The 19,335-nt window shown below is 37.5% G+C and overlaps 1 non-coding gene across 1 annotated transcript; it reads right to left on the bottom strand.

Moving 5' to 3' along the window:
• Positions 1–9,769: 9,769 nt before the first annotated feature.
• Positions 9,770–9,850, bottom strand: TRNAL-AAG (transfer RNA leucine (anticodon AAG)). The gene has a single exon. It is a non-coding gene; the product is annotated as a tRNA-Leu (tRNA).
• Between the last annotated feature and the right edge of the window lie 9,485 nt (positions 9,851–19,335).

Raw genomic sequence — 19,335 nt, 5'->3', positions numbered from 1 at the left:
TGGTAAGGTCAACCAGACCTGGATTAAGGGAAAATACAATGATCAGCTTGATCCAAAACTTTTGTTGCCTACGAGAATGCATTTAATGGTTCTTCATCACCTTTTCCAGTGGTGTAGTTCACCGGATATTTGAATCTGCTTAAACAATGAAATATAAAAACGGATGGGCTGCATGGATATACAACAAATTCATCAACGTGGCCCCACACGATTAGGATAACACTCGGGTAACACCTAATCCGCTCCCATTTCTAGGAAAGCTGATTCCCACCAGGATATGCCACCATGGAACCCTGGTGGCAGGCGCTGCAGGGCCAGTGTAGGTTTTTATATCCAGGTGGTCCATCTGTTTTGCCTGATGATTTTAGGGCATGAGCTAAAATATGAAGCAGATTCAAAATTAAAGTGGACAATATCATGTGAAATAGTGGGAATAATGGCACCCACCATTGAAACATGCCAAGGTGTCACCGTTATGTTTATTTGACAACAGACTTGAATGAAGGGAAAGCACAAATATCTGTTTGACCTAAATTAAACTTTTGTGGCCCAAGATTTTTTTAATGCGGGGCGTTCAATTGCCAATGTTTCTTGTTGTATGGTCCACTTAAGCTTTGGATTTGCTTAATCACCACTATTTTGTGTGGTGTGGTCCACTTGAGCTTTGGATTGCTTAATTTTTTAGATCATGCCCTAAAACGATCCTGCAGATAGATGACTGGTGTGGACAAGGACATACCTAGTGCCAATGCTGAATGCCTGATAAAGCCTCTATAGAACTTCACACATATGGAAGCTATATGGGACTGCTGTGATGTTTGTGAGAAATTCACCCTTCTATCTGTGTGTTAGCTTATGTTAGGACATGGGCCAAAAATAAGGCAGATCCAAAGCTCAAATGAGCAGCACAAAAAAAAGAAGAAAAAAAAGGAAAAGAGTGTGAGTAAGAAATGCCTACTGTTGAAACTCAAAGGGCTCATTGTGATGTTTATATGCCTTCTATACTGTTCATGATGTGATTCCTACCAAGATGAATTGAAAAGACAAAAATATTAGTCTGGTCTAAAACTTTTATGCCCCACGGATGTTTCAACGGTAGAAGTTCAATACTCACTGGTTCTTATTTTCCGGTCTACTTGAATTTTGAATCTGCCCCTCATTTTTTAGCCTGTCTTGATATGATCTCGACAAACAGATGAAAGGAGTGAATTTCTCACAAGCATCACAGTGGGTCCCACCCAGCTTTCCATCACAGGAAGCTAGTGCAAAAGGTTACTTTCCACGGGGAGGGGAATGGAAAATATTTGCTTTTGCCTGAACATGCTTTAGACATATCTTCTCACACTGAACTCTCACTTACGCATATCTTGCCACGATGAGCTCTCACTTCACGGAGGCTCACCTGTGATGTGATGCGTTGTCATGTGTTTATAAAGTCCAAACCGGGCGTACCGCCAATCACCTCATCCTCACCATGCATTCCAATCACCCCCTCCCAAAAAACAACAAAAAAACAGTCAAAAACAGTAAAAAGGATATTTTAAATATAAAAAAAAAAATTAAAAACACCTAAAGACACTTGAAAAGTGCACTAAGAAATATCCAGAAATTAAAAAATAAAATAAAAATAAATCTAAAAACAATAAAAAACAGCTAGAAAAGAAATAATATACACACACACATGTGCACACCTTTGCACATGTGTCATGGGCGTTTAATCCGAATGGTCCATGTGATGTAGAATCCTGTGAAACACCAAGGTTCAAATTTTCACCCTTATCTAAAATGTTCTGGTGGGCTATAGCAAAGAGTAATTCAAATCAAGGAAGGAAATTGTTTTAATTTTTCATGGCCCACCAAAGTTTTGGGTTAAAGTAAAAATTAGGCTGGGGGTTTCATGAGGTGATGCTTCACGTTGACTGTTCAGATTTTAGAGTCACATCACATGTGATGAGTTCTCAAAAAGTTCTCACGAGTTCTCGTGCATGTGCGTAAGTGAGCATGATATATATATATATATATATATATATATATATATATATATATCTCAAGACACTGAAAAACAAAAGAAAAAAAAAAAAAAAAAAAAAAAAAAAAAAAACCTATATATATAATCCTTAAGAAAATCTTAAAACACCCCAAAACACCAAAAAAAAAAAAAAAAAATCTCGAAAATATCTAGAAACACCCGAAAAAATTAAAAAGAGAGAGCAGGAAGAAGTACAAAACACGCTACAAACACTAAAGAAACACCCAACACTAGCCAGAAACACGCGCGCACACAAAAAACGAAAAACAAAATAAGCGTAAGAAACAAACATAAATACAGTGAAACACCCCTAACACTCGAAAATATCATAAATTACTTAAGAACATGAGAATAAAAAAAAAACACCCAAGGTTACCAAGAAGAAAATTGCCCATAAACACTAAATAACACCCCTAAACACCACAAAGCAACTGCAATGGCTTTATTGGATTGGTGTTGAAGTTGAATGGTCATATCAGTAACATCTCGAAGTAAAACAGCCCGATTAGACCAATTTCAAAAATCAATTGTCTGTTTGGACCAATCTTGAAGTTCAATGGTCAAAATTACCCAATCTCAAAGATGAATGGTCCGATTGAACTAATTTTGATGATCAATAGTTTATTTCGGCCAATCTGCGGAATGGGAGTAAGGATTTCATAAAAACCGTATAAAAGATAAAGTATAGAATCGTATAATAGGAGTATTTTTTAAGGCATAAACCATCCATTCGACACCCCTCCATATGGACGGACCAGATTTGAGAGTCACCGTGCAACAATGTCTTGTACGGAAGTGCGTGAGTATCATCCATCACACTCTGCCAAGTGTCAAAGTTTTTCTCTTCATAATGATTTGATTGATTTCTCCACTTCTTTGGATCCCGAAAGTGAAATAGAAAAACTTTTTTTACTCTGCATAGTGTGACAATCGATACACGTCTAACGTTTCAGATGTTTCATGAACCCAGAATTATTTTGATTTGGTTATCTGTATGTTAGACTCGTTGAGATGCACTTGGACGGTTAAACTGAAAAATATCCGAAAGTTCTTATTTCAATCATGGAATCACAGGTTAGAGTGTTTCAACCATTTATTTTTTTTAATTTTTAGGACCCAATTACCAATAACAGATTCCACAATTTAGTCAGTTCAGTTTGAGTTATTACATGCCTAGTGTACGGTATCTAAGAGCTTGTGTATTAAATAAAAGAAAAAAAAAGAACAAAAAGAGCTTGTGTATCAGGCATTGTTTGCACCGTGGGGTCCTCCCATGTTGTATATAAAAACTAAAACATCCAACCTCTGTGGGGTCCACCATGTTGTATAGGTAAAATCCACTCCGTCCATCATGTGAGAAATCTTATTTGAACTGTACACACAAAATATAATCCTGTTCGAAAGCTCTCACGCTTGAGATCAATGGGAAGAGTGGAAAATTGCTACTAATGTGGCCAACTTGAGCTTTTTATCAGACTGATTTTTAAAATTTTCCCTTCATCTGGATATTACCATTTGGTTAACGGGTTTGATAAAAGATGCACCACATGATGCTCCCAAAAATAATCTTATTGTCAGCATCCCATTCCATTGTTCCCTGTTTTGTGGTCTTTTCCCCTCATGATTCTAGCTGATTTTTGAGGTTAGAGCTTAACATGGGGGATTGAACGTAATGCACTGAGCGAAATTTACTTGCACAACGTGTAGGCTCCACAAACTTGGCTGTTGCCTAAAACAGGTGCCGGAGAGGACACCACCGGTCCTATGAAGAGAGGGAGCCTAATCCAAAACAATAATGTTTTAAGCAGCAGCCTGTTAAACACGTAATCACATTATTCTCTTAATTTTTTAAAGCCCTTTTCATGTTGTGCACCACTCCTACAACTTAAAAGGACCGAAAGTTTTAACTTAAAGGATCGAAAGTTGTGATCAAACTAAAACTTGTTATTTATAGTAAAAATGAAAATAAAATGAAGTTTTAACCATCAATATGATAGGATCTCGCAAATCCAGCATGAGCAACCTGACGTAAGCATATTAGTTGGCTAAAGTAACTTCTTCTACCCCAAAATCATATATGATAGGATAAGAAAAAAATAAAATAAAAATCGTTCTACTTTTAAGTTTCTGACGATCTGGATAATTTTTGCCTCTGTTCGACCCTTCTCTGGTCCATCTTTGCCATGAAAGTGTGTCCGCACCCGCTTTACATCAGCCACTTACACAAATCATGAGGGCTACACTGCATGAACTTAGGAAGTGTTTGATTTTTTTTATTTCCACTCGTAAATTGTGGTAAATAGGCAATTATAATAACAAATTATTCATGTTAGGTAGAAAATGAAATACCAATAGAAATACACCTACAATCTAAATTAACAGGGATTTGTGCACACGTCATCTCTATGGATCTACTGTGATGTATGTGTTTGATCCATTCCATCCATCCGCTTTACCAGCTCATTTTAGTGCATGAACCAAAATTAAAGTATATTCTAAGCTCCACATGATGGGAAACGACGTCCAAAATGATGTCCATCATTGAAAGTTAGATTCTTCTCAGGACCCACGGTGATGTGTATCTATCATCCAACTTGTTCATAAGGTCATAGAGACGTGGTTAAATAGAATAAACAAATATTAGCTTGATCCAAAACTTCTTCGTAGCCCCCAAGAAGTTTCCAATGGTAGGCTTTCACTTCTCTCAGTTTCCTGTGGTGTGGTCCACTTGTGCTTTGGATCTACCTCATTTTTTTTTGGCTCATGCCCTAATATCAGATGTAAAACAAATGGACAATATAGATCATACAAATACATAATAGTGGGCCTATTTAGAATGTGTAAATGGCTATGTTAGAGTTTTTATTTATTTATTTTTTTAAATGCGTATTGACTCCTATATTACGAGGAATGTTTATCTATGCTGTGCAAATCATGGTGTGGTGGCTGCTCCAATCTCTTTAGCACTTTTCTTTAGGTGATGATACTCCCAACAAAGAGAAAATACAGAAGAGCCATCTCACTACATTACAGTGACAACGTAATATGAAAATCAGGTCCACATCCATATGCAGGTCGTGTTATGGATTGTATGTACCAAAAACGAGGCCTATTAACTGGCTATATACATTGATCTATGGACATCATTGTGATGATGGAAACAAAGAAGTTAAAGATCTAATTTTCATAGTATAAGTATATAAAAAATAAATAAATAATTAAAAAAAACAATAGATAAGATTGTCTCATGGGTTTCAATTGTAAATCATCACCATCCATCATGCTTCCAGTATATGAGCAAACCAGATTGATACATTCGTCTGCCACGCTCACAAATTTGGGGCGTCTGCATATCGAGTGTCTTACACAGCCAGAGTACCAGAGTATTTAAAAAAATAAAGACCCTGGGCCTAGTAGAAAATGCGTTTTGTAGCAAACGTTTGTGTTGTCGGGTGTCTCCCATTCTCCACTGGCATCCTTTATTGGTGGCGGGTAATGAGGGTTGTTGTGCAGTGGCACAGGTGCAACTTGCGCAGGCTCAACCCAAAATTTAGGTCGGGTCAGGTTCGACTCAGTCTGAAAATCCTCATCCCAACTATAAGTCTGGTTGGGCTTGAGAGTGGGATTTGAACCCACACCCTTTCGGACCAGAACCTTAATATGGTGCCTTATGCCAACTCGGACATCTCATTCCCAACCCTTTATTTATGATATGCTACGTACATGTGTAAAGATGTATAGTTACCCATGGGAAATGATAGTGTGGCGATGTATTGTATACCCTCAGAGCTAGTTTTGAAATGGACAACCTGGATATGGAAATGGAAGGAGAAGGCAGAATTTTGGTAAGAGCCATGCATTGTTTAAAATCCCAGCCTGACTCAACCCGAGTTGCATTAGGGTTGAATATTCAAATGCATCTGGTAGCTTGGGTTAGTTTGGACTTCAGTTTCAGTTTAGGGCTGAGTGTTGAATACCTCAAGTTTGAGTCTACCATTTTGGACTGGTAAAAAATTCAGATTCGATCAGGTTCAGGTCAATCCACCATTTTGAAAACGGTTAAAATCAAGTCAGCTTGGTTCTGACCTGACCTCAACTCAAAACCAAGGTCCAAAGACCTATGGGTACCTGAGATATGTAAACACCGCAGGAACAGTACACGATCAGTGGGGTCCAGCAGCTCTATAAGCCAGGCCCATTGACAGCCCATAGTGGGTTGACCTGACCTGAGTTGCCTGAGTTGCCCCGAATAATAGCCAGCCATCAGAAATTCCTCTCAACAACGCTTGTGTGCTTGCACATATGAAAGCTGTGGAGTGTCATTCCCATCCTGGTATATGTCACCTAACCCCATCAACTCCCTCCTAAAAGAGAGAAATTTAATATTCTAGCAACATTTGATGTTTATACTCGGGCATTAAGGACATGACATATAATTTGGGAACCCACTTAAAATAAGTCAGTCCCAAAATCAGATTGATTGCAGTGGACCCTAGCTTCTATATTCCTGGAAACTTGTCTGCTGAAATAGGACCAATGGATATGCTTAATTGCAATCATCGAATAAATGCCTACCAATCCCATAGTTGTGTACTAAATAAATGTGAATTTTTTGGTTGGTGAAACATCTAAACTGGGACCATAATTTGGCTAGATAAATTTGAATTAAATTGTGGGCCACATGTATGGTTTTCAGTTCCTGTGCATCATCCATCACACTCTACCAGAGTATCAAAGTTTCCCTGGTGAATGTTTTGTTAGTTCGAATGGACATTAATCCTAAGGCCATTAGCAAAACATCCCAACATCCATTCAAGCAGAGTGGGATAGTTGATAGGTAGGCAGGACTGAAATTATGTAGGCAGCATACATGAACTCAAATCAACACGCAAATCGTGGGGCCCACTCTATATAGGTCCTAGTTCCAAAATAGGATTGATTTAGTGATTCCATCTTCTGATTAATGCACATCTGTTGGTTGTTATTTTGTTTTAACCGTCCATTCGATGTTCTTCAATTGTGCAATTAAAAGATTAACTTAGGGTAATTCTTTGTTGTTTTATGACCAACGGATAGCAGGGCACAATTTGAACAGTTTAATTTTAGCTACTTTTGTTTCCATGTCTTCATATTCTTAATGTCTGTGTATCAACCATCATTTTGCCAGAGGATGATTAAAGTTCCTCTTCACTTTATCACTCCTATTAGACACATCACCTAAAATTAGTGATTATCAATCTGCTAATTGAGTCACAGGCATTTCATCTTCAACTTAAGCCACCCCTGTAAGCTTATCCAACGACACTTGGTGGATGGTGCTGCTTGTTTGGTGTGCCTATGTCATCGAATCCGTTTGGAGTGTTGCACCTGAAAGAATCATGTCAATCCAACCATCATGTCGGCCACCATATGAATTTAAGGTTTTTGGGTGGATGACAGAGTGTTTTCTATTTGGCAGCCTACCTTATGAATAGCCTTGATATTTGTAGCATCCCAAGGGGATCAGTTGATGTGTGGGTTGGCTCTACAAATAGTTAAATAATTTATACATGCTGATTGATAACTTGTGCATCTATGTCTATTCTGTGTACAAGCCCGAGTTGACTAATTTTACACATGAAATTAGCAGTGGGAAGGGAATCAAGGAGAGTTTTTGGGATGTGGCTGACCTTCAACTGGAGGATATTTTTGTCTTTTGAATTGGTTCCAACGATTAGCTTACTACTACTACTCTCACCACATATGTTTGTTATGTAGTCTCCTGTAGTAATGTCGTATGAAAAACAAGGTAAATTAGAACTCAAAAGGGGTGACAGAATCAAAGAAAAGTGAGATAATTCATCAACTGTCGAAACTATTTTGGTGTCCTTCAGCTATGTTTATTTGTGGTATATTTGAATAGAATGTAAATTGAGGAATGCAACCAATTTTCATCAACAAAAGAATTACACCTATCTATGAAGTGTTGGATGTCACAATAAAGTGTACTAGTTTGGTGTCCTTCTATGTTTATTTATGGTCAATTTGAATATAATGTAAATTGAGGAATACAACTAATTTGCACCTATTTATGAAGTGGTGGACGCGATAATGAAGTGTCTGCATTTGCTTTTCCATAAATAAGAAAATGCAACATTTTTTTCAAAAAGTCAAGAAGAATGAGTTTGCCTCGTCTAATATTTTAAATGACAATTTCAAATGAATTGGGGTTTTTCTTCTTGGGACGGTAATTGAAACAATTACAAATATAAAAAGTAAAGTATTTTTCTGAAATTTTCTTTCATTGAAAATCAAGTAGAAATGATTTACTTCTTCTAATAATAATGACTTGATGTCACTTTGCATTTTGCTTATATCACAAATGTACTTTGCATCACCTTTTCTGTCTTTCCAATCTACCAAACGAAGATTAGTGCGTTTTAAAAAATTTCTCTAACAGCCTGTTGAATAACTTTTACATTCAGTTCAATAAGTGTTATATGATAAAGTTGGATGAGCTCCCATCCATCAAGATGTATTGGGTAAACTTAGATGAGTTCTCATAACTAGACTGTCCATTTATGTGGGCTCAATTGCGGATGAAACATAGTTCGAGCATCACATAGATTGGAATGATCATAATCCGGCAGCTAGCATCGATGGCAACGACTGATCATTGTAATTTGTAAATTTTCAGTTATGCCTTGCCTTACATGAGGCACACATGCAGGAGCCAGAGCCAAATGTGATCTGGCCACAAACTAGTTGCCGCCACTCATCGTTAGTACGAGTGCAAACACGCGCGTAAATCCAGATCGTCCAAGTTATAGACCCCATAGTGTGGATGAAGCAGTCTGATCAGAATATTCACTGGTGAGATAGAAATAGTCACTCAACAAAATAAATTGAAAAGGCCTGTAGGACGCATGGTCATCAAGACCATCCAAATTCTCGGCCTGATAGTGAATGCAGCACTCTTAATACAACATTTAGTGACTGTTGAAATTTGATTTTTAAAAAATTAAAAACAAAATTTCAGAATTTTTTCGTTTTGCTGCCAAAATGGTTTTTGAAAATTATAAATGAAAAAGTGTGGGTTTTACTTTTGTCTCACATCGGAAAAGAAAAAAGAAAACTTGTGATTTATATGTGGATGTGCGTATAGTATTCGTACTTGGAGTTTTGGAGATTAAGATGCTCGGGTTATGCACTGGAACAACATGCGCACAAGCGTGGGCAGTGTGGCTGTAGTGGCGCTAGTTGGCGTACTTTGCACTTTGCACGTGCGCATCTTGTTACTCCCTCACGAACCGTTGCGAGATCAGATTTTATAGGCTACAGAGACTGATCGGATTATTAATCCAAAACAATCAGGCGTTTAAACGGATGTGCTATGATGATTCAACGGCCCAAATTAATTGTCAATGATCAAAAACATTTTTCAAATGTTATGAACCATTGATGGCCACCTAGCAACGGTCCACTACCTTGATGCGTATATAAACTAGACTATTTCATTCCAAAAACCAATTAACTCCAACAGATCTCGTTGTTTGAGTCTGCCAAAAGATCAGCTATGTTGAAAAATTCCTAAGTGGACCCATCAACAATTGATAAGGGGCATATCATGCTTTAAGGACAGCATAATTTTTATGTGATTCAGCCTAGTGAAACAAAAATAATTAATTTTATTTTATTTTTTATTTTTCAATATTTCCAACATATTAGAGTTTTTTTAAAAAAATAAATGATTAGATTTATTGTTGAGAGTGGGATTTGAACCCACGCCCTTTCGGACTAGAACCTTAATCTGGCGCCTTAGACCAACTCGGTCATCTCAACAAGTCTTTTAAAATTTAAATCTCTATTTATATATCCTAATTAATCTTATGGCATGTCTAAGGGGAATAGAAACGAAGAAAAACTAATGCTAGCCACACCGTGGGAGAAAGAGAAAAAGGTTTCAATGTAAATGATACATGCATATTTTTTGTATGATATGGAACCACTTGAGCTTTAGATTTATATTGTTTTTAGGCCTTATAAACCTAGGTTTCAACCCAAACATAGTCACATCTAGTGGTAGGTTTCGTCGGCCCACCATGGTGTGCTGTATGGTTTCCTCATCTGAAGATATTTGAGGAGCAAAGTAGTGACTACACTAAGTTAACCTAATATCACAACATATCATTTACATTTACGTGGAGAAGTGAATAGCCATCACTACATTGACAACTCAAGAGAAACTCTTATCCACGCAACGGGAGTAGGACATGTGCACAACCAATGACCAACTCATGACAAACGATTAGTGCATGTATTGTCATTTGATAGAAAATGACTATCTATTGGTCCATATGGTTATCTCCACATCAATAGAAATGAAAAGTGGCTACAAAGATCTCTTCTTACAACCGTTATCAAAGTGCTATAAATAAGAAAAAGATTGAAGAGCTTCGAGCCCTCACCAACAAAACACGTATCTAAATCAAATGATCTACATCACAATCTTGCTTATTAATTTTATCTTTTATAGTACCTTAGCATAGAAATACTCATTAATGCCGCTACATTGGGCCAGTCTTAGACTAGGAAGTAGTGTAATCTCATCTATCTATGCTATGACGTAGAATAGGAAAAAGTGTAATCTCATCCGTCTACATTCCTATGTTGGACCGATTTAGAATACTAATTGTTTAATTTCCTTCTATCTATATGCCAAGTGTTGGATTTCAATGAAGACTTTTATTTTTTGCCTTTAATAGTATAATTCCCTTTATCTACACTCGAGTCGTTGGACTAAGGAAGATTTAGATTAGATTTAAAGTCTCTCCATCTATGCCAAAGACGTTGGATCGTCGATAGATATCTTTGTAAGTTTTATTTTCATTTTAATAATATAATTAAGTTCATTTTAATTGCACATTGTTCATACCGCATTATTTCTACTATCATGGCAAGAAAAAAAAAAGTTTTTTCGTTTGAAAGGCAAAACGAACTTATTAGATGGATGAATCATCCCCTTCGTAAATCACTTAATTGCACATATGAGTAGTTGAATAGATAGTTAAACTACTTCAATTCTCGATCATAGATGACTACCTATGGTGTCTCTATTTATCTTAGCACTTGGAGTTAAATGTGTTTCGTTTCAATTGAACTAAAATGCATTGGTTGGATCTTTACTCTTGCTCCGATGGTTGACTCTCAGGAGTTTCAACACCCGGTCAAGGGTTCAAGTATTCATAGGTGGTGAAATCCCACTGCGGTGTGAGTGTGTGGAGCTGTGTGTGCATGTGTTTATATATATATATATATATATATATATATATATATATATATATATGGGAAAAGGTACTATGCGCTCGACCTCACGATAAGCTCCTGTGAGGTCAAGCCGTGTGGGCCCCACCGTGATGCGTGTCGACCATCAACACCGTGCATTTGATGGGTCCCCTCTAAATTATGGGATATCCCAAAAATCAGCCGTATACGGAACTCAGGTGGGCCACACCATCTAAAATCATGTGAAGACACCGTTAAAATACATAAAAGCACTTGGTGGGGCTCACCTGAGTTTTGAATGCTGCTGAAACTTGGTCTGAACCCTCATTCAAGTGGGACACACATAATGGATGGGCTGGATTTGAAAAAAACATCTTGGTGGGCCCAAAAAATGATTATGAATATTTTAATGGTGCAGAGCCCCTCCCGACTTCTGTATGTGGTGTGGCCCACAAAAGTTACGGATTGACTTGATTTTTGAGACTTAAGCCCGCGATGGAATGATGTGTCTTACTGATGGGGTAGATGTTCAAAAAGCATCACGATGGGGGCCACACAACTCGACATCATGGGACGGACTCGTGAGGTCGAGCGCATAGTACCTTTTATTTATATATATATATATATATATATATATATATATATATATATATATATATATATATATATATATATATATATATATATATATATTAGTAATGGTCTCCTGAGAACCATACCGCAAGGAATTTATTCATACCGCAAGGAATTTATGTGCGAACATTCATGTAAGCTATAAGATGAGGAGAGCGGTTGGGATTTAAGTACATTAAGAGAGGGAGAGTCTTAAAAAAAGACTCTCCTGCACTCACAGAGATGCTCTCGTGGGTTTCCCGCAAAAGCCTTTCATTGGAAGATCCTATGCAAGGATTCTGTGTGGGGCCTACTATGATGTTTGTGATAAATCCAGCCCGTCCATCCATTTTTCGAAATCATTTTAAGACACGCAACCAAAAATGAGGAGGATCCAAAAATTAAATGGGCCACATGAGAGGAAACGGTGGGGATTTAGTGACCACCGTTGAAACATTCATATGGCTCCAAAAGTCATGTATCGGTTTATGTTCCTTGTGTTTTCATTTCATCTTAGTGGAAATGACGGTTTGGATGGAATATAAACATCAAGGTGGGGCCTATAAGTTCATTTTCCCATTGTTTCACCTCATATGGCCCACTTGAATTTTGGATCCTCCTCATTTTTGGTATAATGTCCTATTTTTGGTATAATGTCCTATAATGATATCTAAAAATGAATGGACAGGTTGGATTTCACACAAAGATCACAGTGGGCCCCACACAGAATCCTTCCGCAAATCTTTGTGGGAAAGGCTTTAGCAGGAAATCCGCATAGCTGGGCTAATATGGGGGGTGGTCGGTGCTATGTGGGCCCACCATGATGTATGTGTTTCATCTATGCCGTCCATCCGTTTTTCCATCTAATTTAAGGGGTTGAGCCCAAAATTGAAGCATATCTAAAGATTAAGTGGATCATGCCAAGGGAAATAGTGAGGATAATGATTTCCATGTTGAAACCTTGTTAGGCCCCGTAGTGATGTTTATTTATCATCCAACCTGTTCATAAGATCATACAGACATGGATGAGCGGAAAACAAAAATATAAGCTTAATCCAAAACTTATGAGGCCCCCAAGAAATTTTCGACACTAGAAGTTCAATTCAACTGTTTCATGTGTTGTGGTCCATTTGAACATTGTATATACTTTATTTTTGGGATCAAACCATAAAATTATCTGGGAAAATGGATGGACAGAGAAGATAAAGCTAAGCAACCCCTTCCGTCTAGGAGGGAAGCGGATTGGCTGGTGTACCACACACCAGCTATATAGCTGGTGTAGATATGTGTTGCGCTTAGACAAGTGCGACGCTCCTTGAGCTCCAAGTTGTACTAACAGTTTAAAGGAGATCAAAGTTACATGCCCCGCAATGATTTATTTATTATATCCACACTGTTCATCCACTTTTCGAGATCAATTTAGACCATTAAACAAAAAATGAATCATATCCAAAGCTCAAATGGACCACACCAAAAATAGCAGCGAGGACAATGATTTTCACCATTAAAAAATTCGTAGGGCCTACCATAACGTTCATTTTGCATCCAATCTGTTAATAAGATCACAAATACATAGATGAAGAGGAAAAACAAATTTCATATTGATTAAAAACTTTTGTGACCCCCAGAAGGGTTTCAATGGTAGACGTTCAATCCCCAACTGCTTTTTGCAGTGTGGTCCACTTGATCTTTATATCTGTCTTATCTTTCGGCTCAAGCCTTAAGACGATCTTGCCAAATGTATGGACGTTTTGGATATAACACATAATTCATGATGGGACCCATAGAACTTGTTGACATTAATAGACCAGCTATATAGCTGATGTGTGGTACACCAGCCAATCCGCTTCTGTCTCGGAGTGGGACGCGGATTACCTAATGAGAGGTTGAGTAGCTAAAGTGACGTCACCAAGTTTTGTGGGTCCCACCATGATGTATGAATTGTATCCACACCGTCCATCCATTTTGAGAGATCATATTATGGCATTATCCAAAGAATGAGGCAGATCAAAAGCTCTAGTGGACCCCACCACAGAAAAAGGTGGGGAGAGTGATGCCCACAGTTAAAATCATCCTAAGGCCCATTGTATTGTTTATTTGACATCCAAGCTGTTGATTAGGTCATACAGACCCATATGAAGGGAAAAAACAAAGATCAGCTTGATCCAAAACTTTTATGGCCCCCAAAAAAATTTAATGGTTGACGTCCATTCAACAGTGTTTCCTGTAATGTGGTCCAATTGAGATTGGGATATACCCCATTTTTGGTCTCATGCCATAAAATTATCTAGAAAAATAGATAGACGGCATAGATGAAACACATACATCATGGTGGGGCCCACATAGCACCGACCACCCACCATTGGCCGATGGCAGGGACTAGCCGGTTCGTTTCTGACGCAGGGATGAATGTGATGAGGATAACTACTCCGAATCCACGGAGCTTCTCTGAACTCCTCACAGAGACTTCTCGAATCCACGAGAAAAGAAAGCATAAAATAGATATAAATTCTAATAAATTCGAAATTGATTAATTGATGAATAAAAACGAGCTCACAACCCTTTAAATAGGGGTAACAAGCAATGAGAAAGAAATCAGAATCAAACTACAACTCAAACTCCTAGAATCCGCGACTTACTATAAATAGTAAACTTACTATTTATAGACGGTCGTGATGTCTACTAGTGCGCAAGGTTTTCGGCCAAAAATAGTAAGTGTCCTATTTGGCTTCACCAAACCGTTCTCCTAATTATTCTAAGCTCTTTTCACGTTGGACACAATTCCTAAAGCCTGACGGATGAAGAGTTATAATCAAACTAAAACTTACTATTTATAGTAACAACGAAATTAAAACAGGGAAACGACCGTCGATCCAGGGGTTTTTTACAATTCTGGGCTGCGCAACCCGCGTAGCGGGGTTGGTTGGCTTCAATAGCTCGTTCTACCCCAAAATCATATATATTACGTTAGATAACTCATTCCGGATTGCAAGATACGCCCGATTTAAGGTTCGATGGTCTGGATCACTTTTGTCGTTGACCGGGCCTTTTCTGATCCATCTTGGCCATGTAACTGTCCGCGACCCGCTCTACATCAGTTTCCCAAACCTAGGGGACACGGCTAAAGCCATTCCCATGAAGATCCCGCAGAAGGATTTTGTGTGGGGCCCACTGTGATTTTGTGTGAAATTCAACCCGTGCATTCATTTTTAGATATCATTTTAGGACATGCGACCAAAAATGAGGTGGATCCAAAATTCAAGTGGGTCATGCGAGATGAAACACCGGGGAAAGGAATGCTCACCGTTGAAACCTTCGTAGGCTCCACCTTGGTGTTTTTATTCCATCCAAACCGTTTATAAGGTCATTTTCATTGAGATGAAATGAAAACACCGGGAACATAAATTGATACAAAACTTTTGTAGTCGTATGAATGTTTCAATGGTGATCATAAATTCCCATTGTTTCCTCTCATGTGGCCCATTTAATTTTTGGATCCTCCTCATTTTTGGTCGCATTTCCTAAAATGATTTCGAAAAATGGATGGATAGGTTGGATTTATCACAAACATCATAGTGGGCCCCACACGGAATCCTTGCATAGGATCTTCCAACAAAAGGCTTTTACGTGAAATCTGCTTGCAATTCGAAGGGTGTCTTCGTGAGTATAGGAGAGAGTCTTTTTTGAAGACTCTCCCTCTCTCAATGTAGCTGAATCCCATTTGCTCTACTCATCTTACGGCTTATATGAAGGTTGGCACATAAATTTCATGCGGTATAGTTCGCAAGAAACCATTACCTCTCTCTCTCTCTCTCTCTCTCTCTCTCTCTCTCTCTCTCTATATATATATATATATATATATATATATATATATATATATATATATATATAGATATATATACAATGCATGCGCATGCTTGACACATTATATGCACGTATACATGACCGTATTTCGAGCCAAACACCATCTTTGGCATGCCCGATGGGATTGCTTGACTTGACTTGGCTGAGTTGCCCGGAATCATAGTCGGCCATCAGAAATTCCTCTCAATGACGCCTGTGTGCTTGCACATGTGAAAGTTGTGGAGTGTCGTTACCATCTTGGTATATTGTCACCTAACCCCATCAACTCTCTCCTAGAAGAGAGAAATTTAATACTCTAGCAACATTTGAAGCTTATAATCCGGCACTAAGAACATGACATACAATTTGGGAACCCACCTAAAATAAATCACAGTCCAAAAATCAGATTGATTGCAGTGGACCCTAGCTTCTATTCCTGGGCACCTGTCTGCTGAAATATATAGGACCAATGGCTATGTTCAATTGCAACCATCCAATAAATGCCTACCAATCCCATAGTTATGTACTAAATAAGTGTAAATTTTTTGGTTGGTGAAAATCTAAACAGGGACCATAATTTGGCTAGATCAATTTGAATTAAATTGTGGGCCACATGAATGGTTTTCAATGCCTGTCATCATCCATCACGCTCTACCAGAGAATCAAAGTTTCCCTCGTCAATATTTTGTAAGTTTGAATGGACATTAGTCCTAAGGCCATTGGCAAAACATCCCAACATATATGCAGCGTAGCATGGAGAAAGGAGAGTTATTTTCATACTCCAGCAGAGTGGGATAGTCGATAGGTACGCCCGCTGAAATTATGTAGGCGACATACATGAACTCAAATCAACATGCAAATCGTGGGGGCCATTCGATATAGGTCCTAGTTCCAAAATAGGATTGATTTAGTGATTCTATCTTCTGATTAATGTACATCTGTTGGTTGTTTTTTGTTTCAATCGTCCATTAGATGTTCTTTAACTTGGGATAATTTTTTGTTGTTTTATGATTTACGAATAGCAGGGCACAATTTGAACAGTTTAATTTAAGCTACTTTTGTGCAGTGTCTTCATATTCTTAGCATTTATGTATCAACCATCATTTTTCCAGAGGATGATCAAAGCTCCTCTTCACTTTATCATTCCTATTAGGCACATCACTTAAAATTAGCTATTGACATTCCTATAATTGAGACACCAGAATTAGTTGTGGGAGGGCATCAAAGAGTTATTTTGGGACGTGGTTGGCTTTCAACTGGAGGATGTTTTTGTCTTTTGACTTGGTTCCTGCCATTAGCCTCCTACCACTTCCCCCTCTTTTCTTACAGCTTGCAACGGCGAATCAACATTCACCACATGTATTTGTTATGTTAGCTCATGTAATGATCTATTCTAAAAAGCAAGGCAAATTAAAATTCAAGCGCGATGATGAAATTTTAAATAAATAAATAACAAAAAAAGGGGTGATAATTCATCAACAATCAAAATTATTTTGGTGTCCTTCAACTATGTTTATCTGTGGTCTATTTGAATATAATGCAAATTGAGGAATGAAACCAATTTGCACCTATTTATGTAGTGGCGGATGCTACAATCCAGTGTTTGCATTTGTTTTCCCATAAATAAGACAATGCAACATTTTTTTTTTTCAAAAAGTCAATTGAAGGGAAATGAGTTTACCTTTTGTTTAACATTTTAAATAATAATTTCAAAGGAATTAGAGTTTTTCTTCCTGGGACAGTAATCAAAACAATTACAAATATAAAAGTAAAGTATTTTTCTGAATTTTTCTTTGGTGGAAAATCAAGTACAAAAGATTTACTTCTTCTAATAAACTAATGCCTTGATGTCACTTTGCATTATTTATTTATTTTTTAATGTCACAAGTGTGCTTTGCGTCACTTTTTCTACCTTTCCAATCTACCAAACAAGTCTTATTATAAGTTATAAGATGGTGGGATGATGGGAACCATGCATATAAAAGAATCAATTTAGAATGTTCCATGGTCCAATGAGCATGCTAAGAAGATTATTCTAATTTCTAATCAGTGACTTCTGGACCTGAAAACGAGCTGTGAAAAAATTATTTTTTAAAGATCTAGATCCATCTCGAATCATCCATTTAGCATAAATTTCTTTTATGGTTGGTTCATGACAACACGTATGATATAAACGGTTTAGATCATAAGATTATTCATATTTGTAGGCCAAACCAAGTAAGAATATTATAGTGGTGATTGGCAAAACCCCTGTAAGGCTCCTATGTTGGTTCGGACCATTTAAAAAGTGGTGGTAACTCATGATCCCACCTGTGACATTGATCACCCATCATCCAAACCATCCAAATGGTGGGTCCCATTGTGAATGTACCGTATCTCTAAAATCGCACCTATCAATGAATTATAATCACATGGATGCTTAAAAGTAAAATAATGAGCTAGATGGGAAAAATTCAATGGTTAATGTTATCTTGTTCCTTCAATTTTTCAGTAATGCTTTGGTCAATTGATGTTAGATGGCCTGGATTGCTTCATAACTATGACATGTATAGCTTTAAAGAGACCATCATTTTTAAATGGTGAACAACTAACACAGGTTCTAGTTGAAACCCTATCAATATGTATGATTTTTTGGTATTTCATGCATAAAACACATAAGGTTTGAAAGTGCCCAACATGTTGCGTTTGTGATATCCACTCCGTCCATAAGGTGCGTTCTTCAATGCTACACCTTGCAGCCAAAAATCACCTGGAGAAACAACACAGATAAGCCACACTACAGGTGGGACACCAATCCCAGATCTCTCTCTACACTTGCATTGTGTGTGCCTTACCCTTAATGCGTTTTAACAATTTTCTCCAACACCCAATTAAATAACTTTTACATTCAGTTGAATAAGTGTTATATGATAAAGATAGATGAGCTCTCATCCATCAAGATGCATTGGATAAACTTAAATGAGCTCTCATAACTCGACTGTCCATTTATGTGGGCTCAATTGCGGATTAAACATAGTTTGAGCATCACATCGATTGAAATGATCATAATCCAGCAGCTAGCATCGATGGCAATGACTGATCATTGTAAATTTTCAATTATGCCTTACATGAGGCGCGCATGCAAGATCCAAAGCCAAATGTGATATCGCCACAACTAGTTGCAGTCACTCATCGATTGTACGAGTGCAAGCACGCTTGTAAATCTAGACCGTCCAAGTTATGATCCCATAGTGTGGATGAAGCAGTCTGATCAAAATATTCACTGGTGAGATAGAAACAGTCACTTACCAAAATAAATTGAAAAAGCAGATGCACATTGTAATATTGCAGGACGCATTGTCATCAAGACCATCCAAATTCTCGGCCTGATAGTGGATGCAACACTCTTAATACAGCATTTATTAGTGACCACTAAATGATCAGAGTCGTCCAAATTCTAGGCCAGATAGTGGATGTACCACTCTTAATACAACATTTATTAGTGACCACTAAATTAATGGTCAGAGTTGTCCAAAATTTAAGTTAAAAAATAAAAAAATAATATTAATAATATTAATAAAAAAAACAAAAAAAACAATTTGAGTTGT

Source organism: Magnolia sinica, chromosome 2, assembly GCF_029962835.1.
Source record: "Magnolia sinica isolate HGM2019 chromosome 2, MsV1, whole genome shotgun sequence".
NCBI lineage: Eukaryota > Viridiplantae > Streptophyta > Magnoliopsida > Magnoliales > Magnoliaceae > Magnolia > Magnolia sinica.
This window is presented reverse-complemented; position numbering and strand designations above follow the sequence as displayed.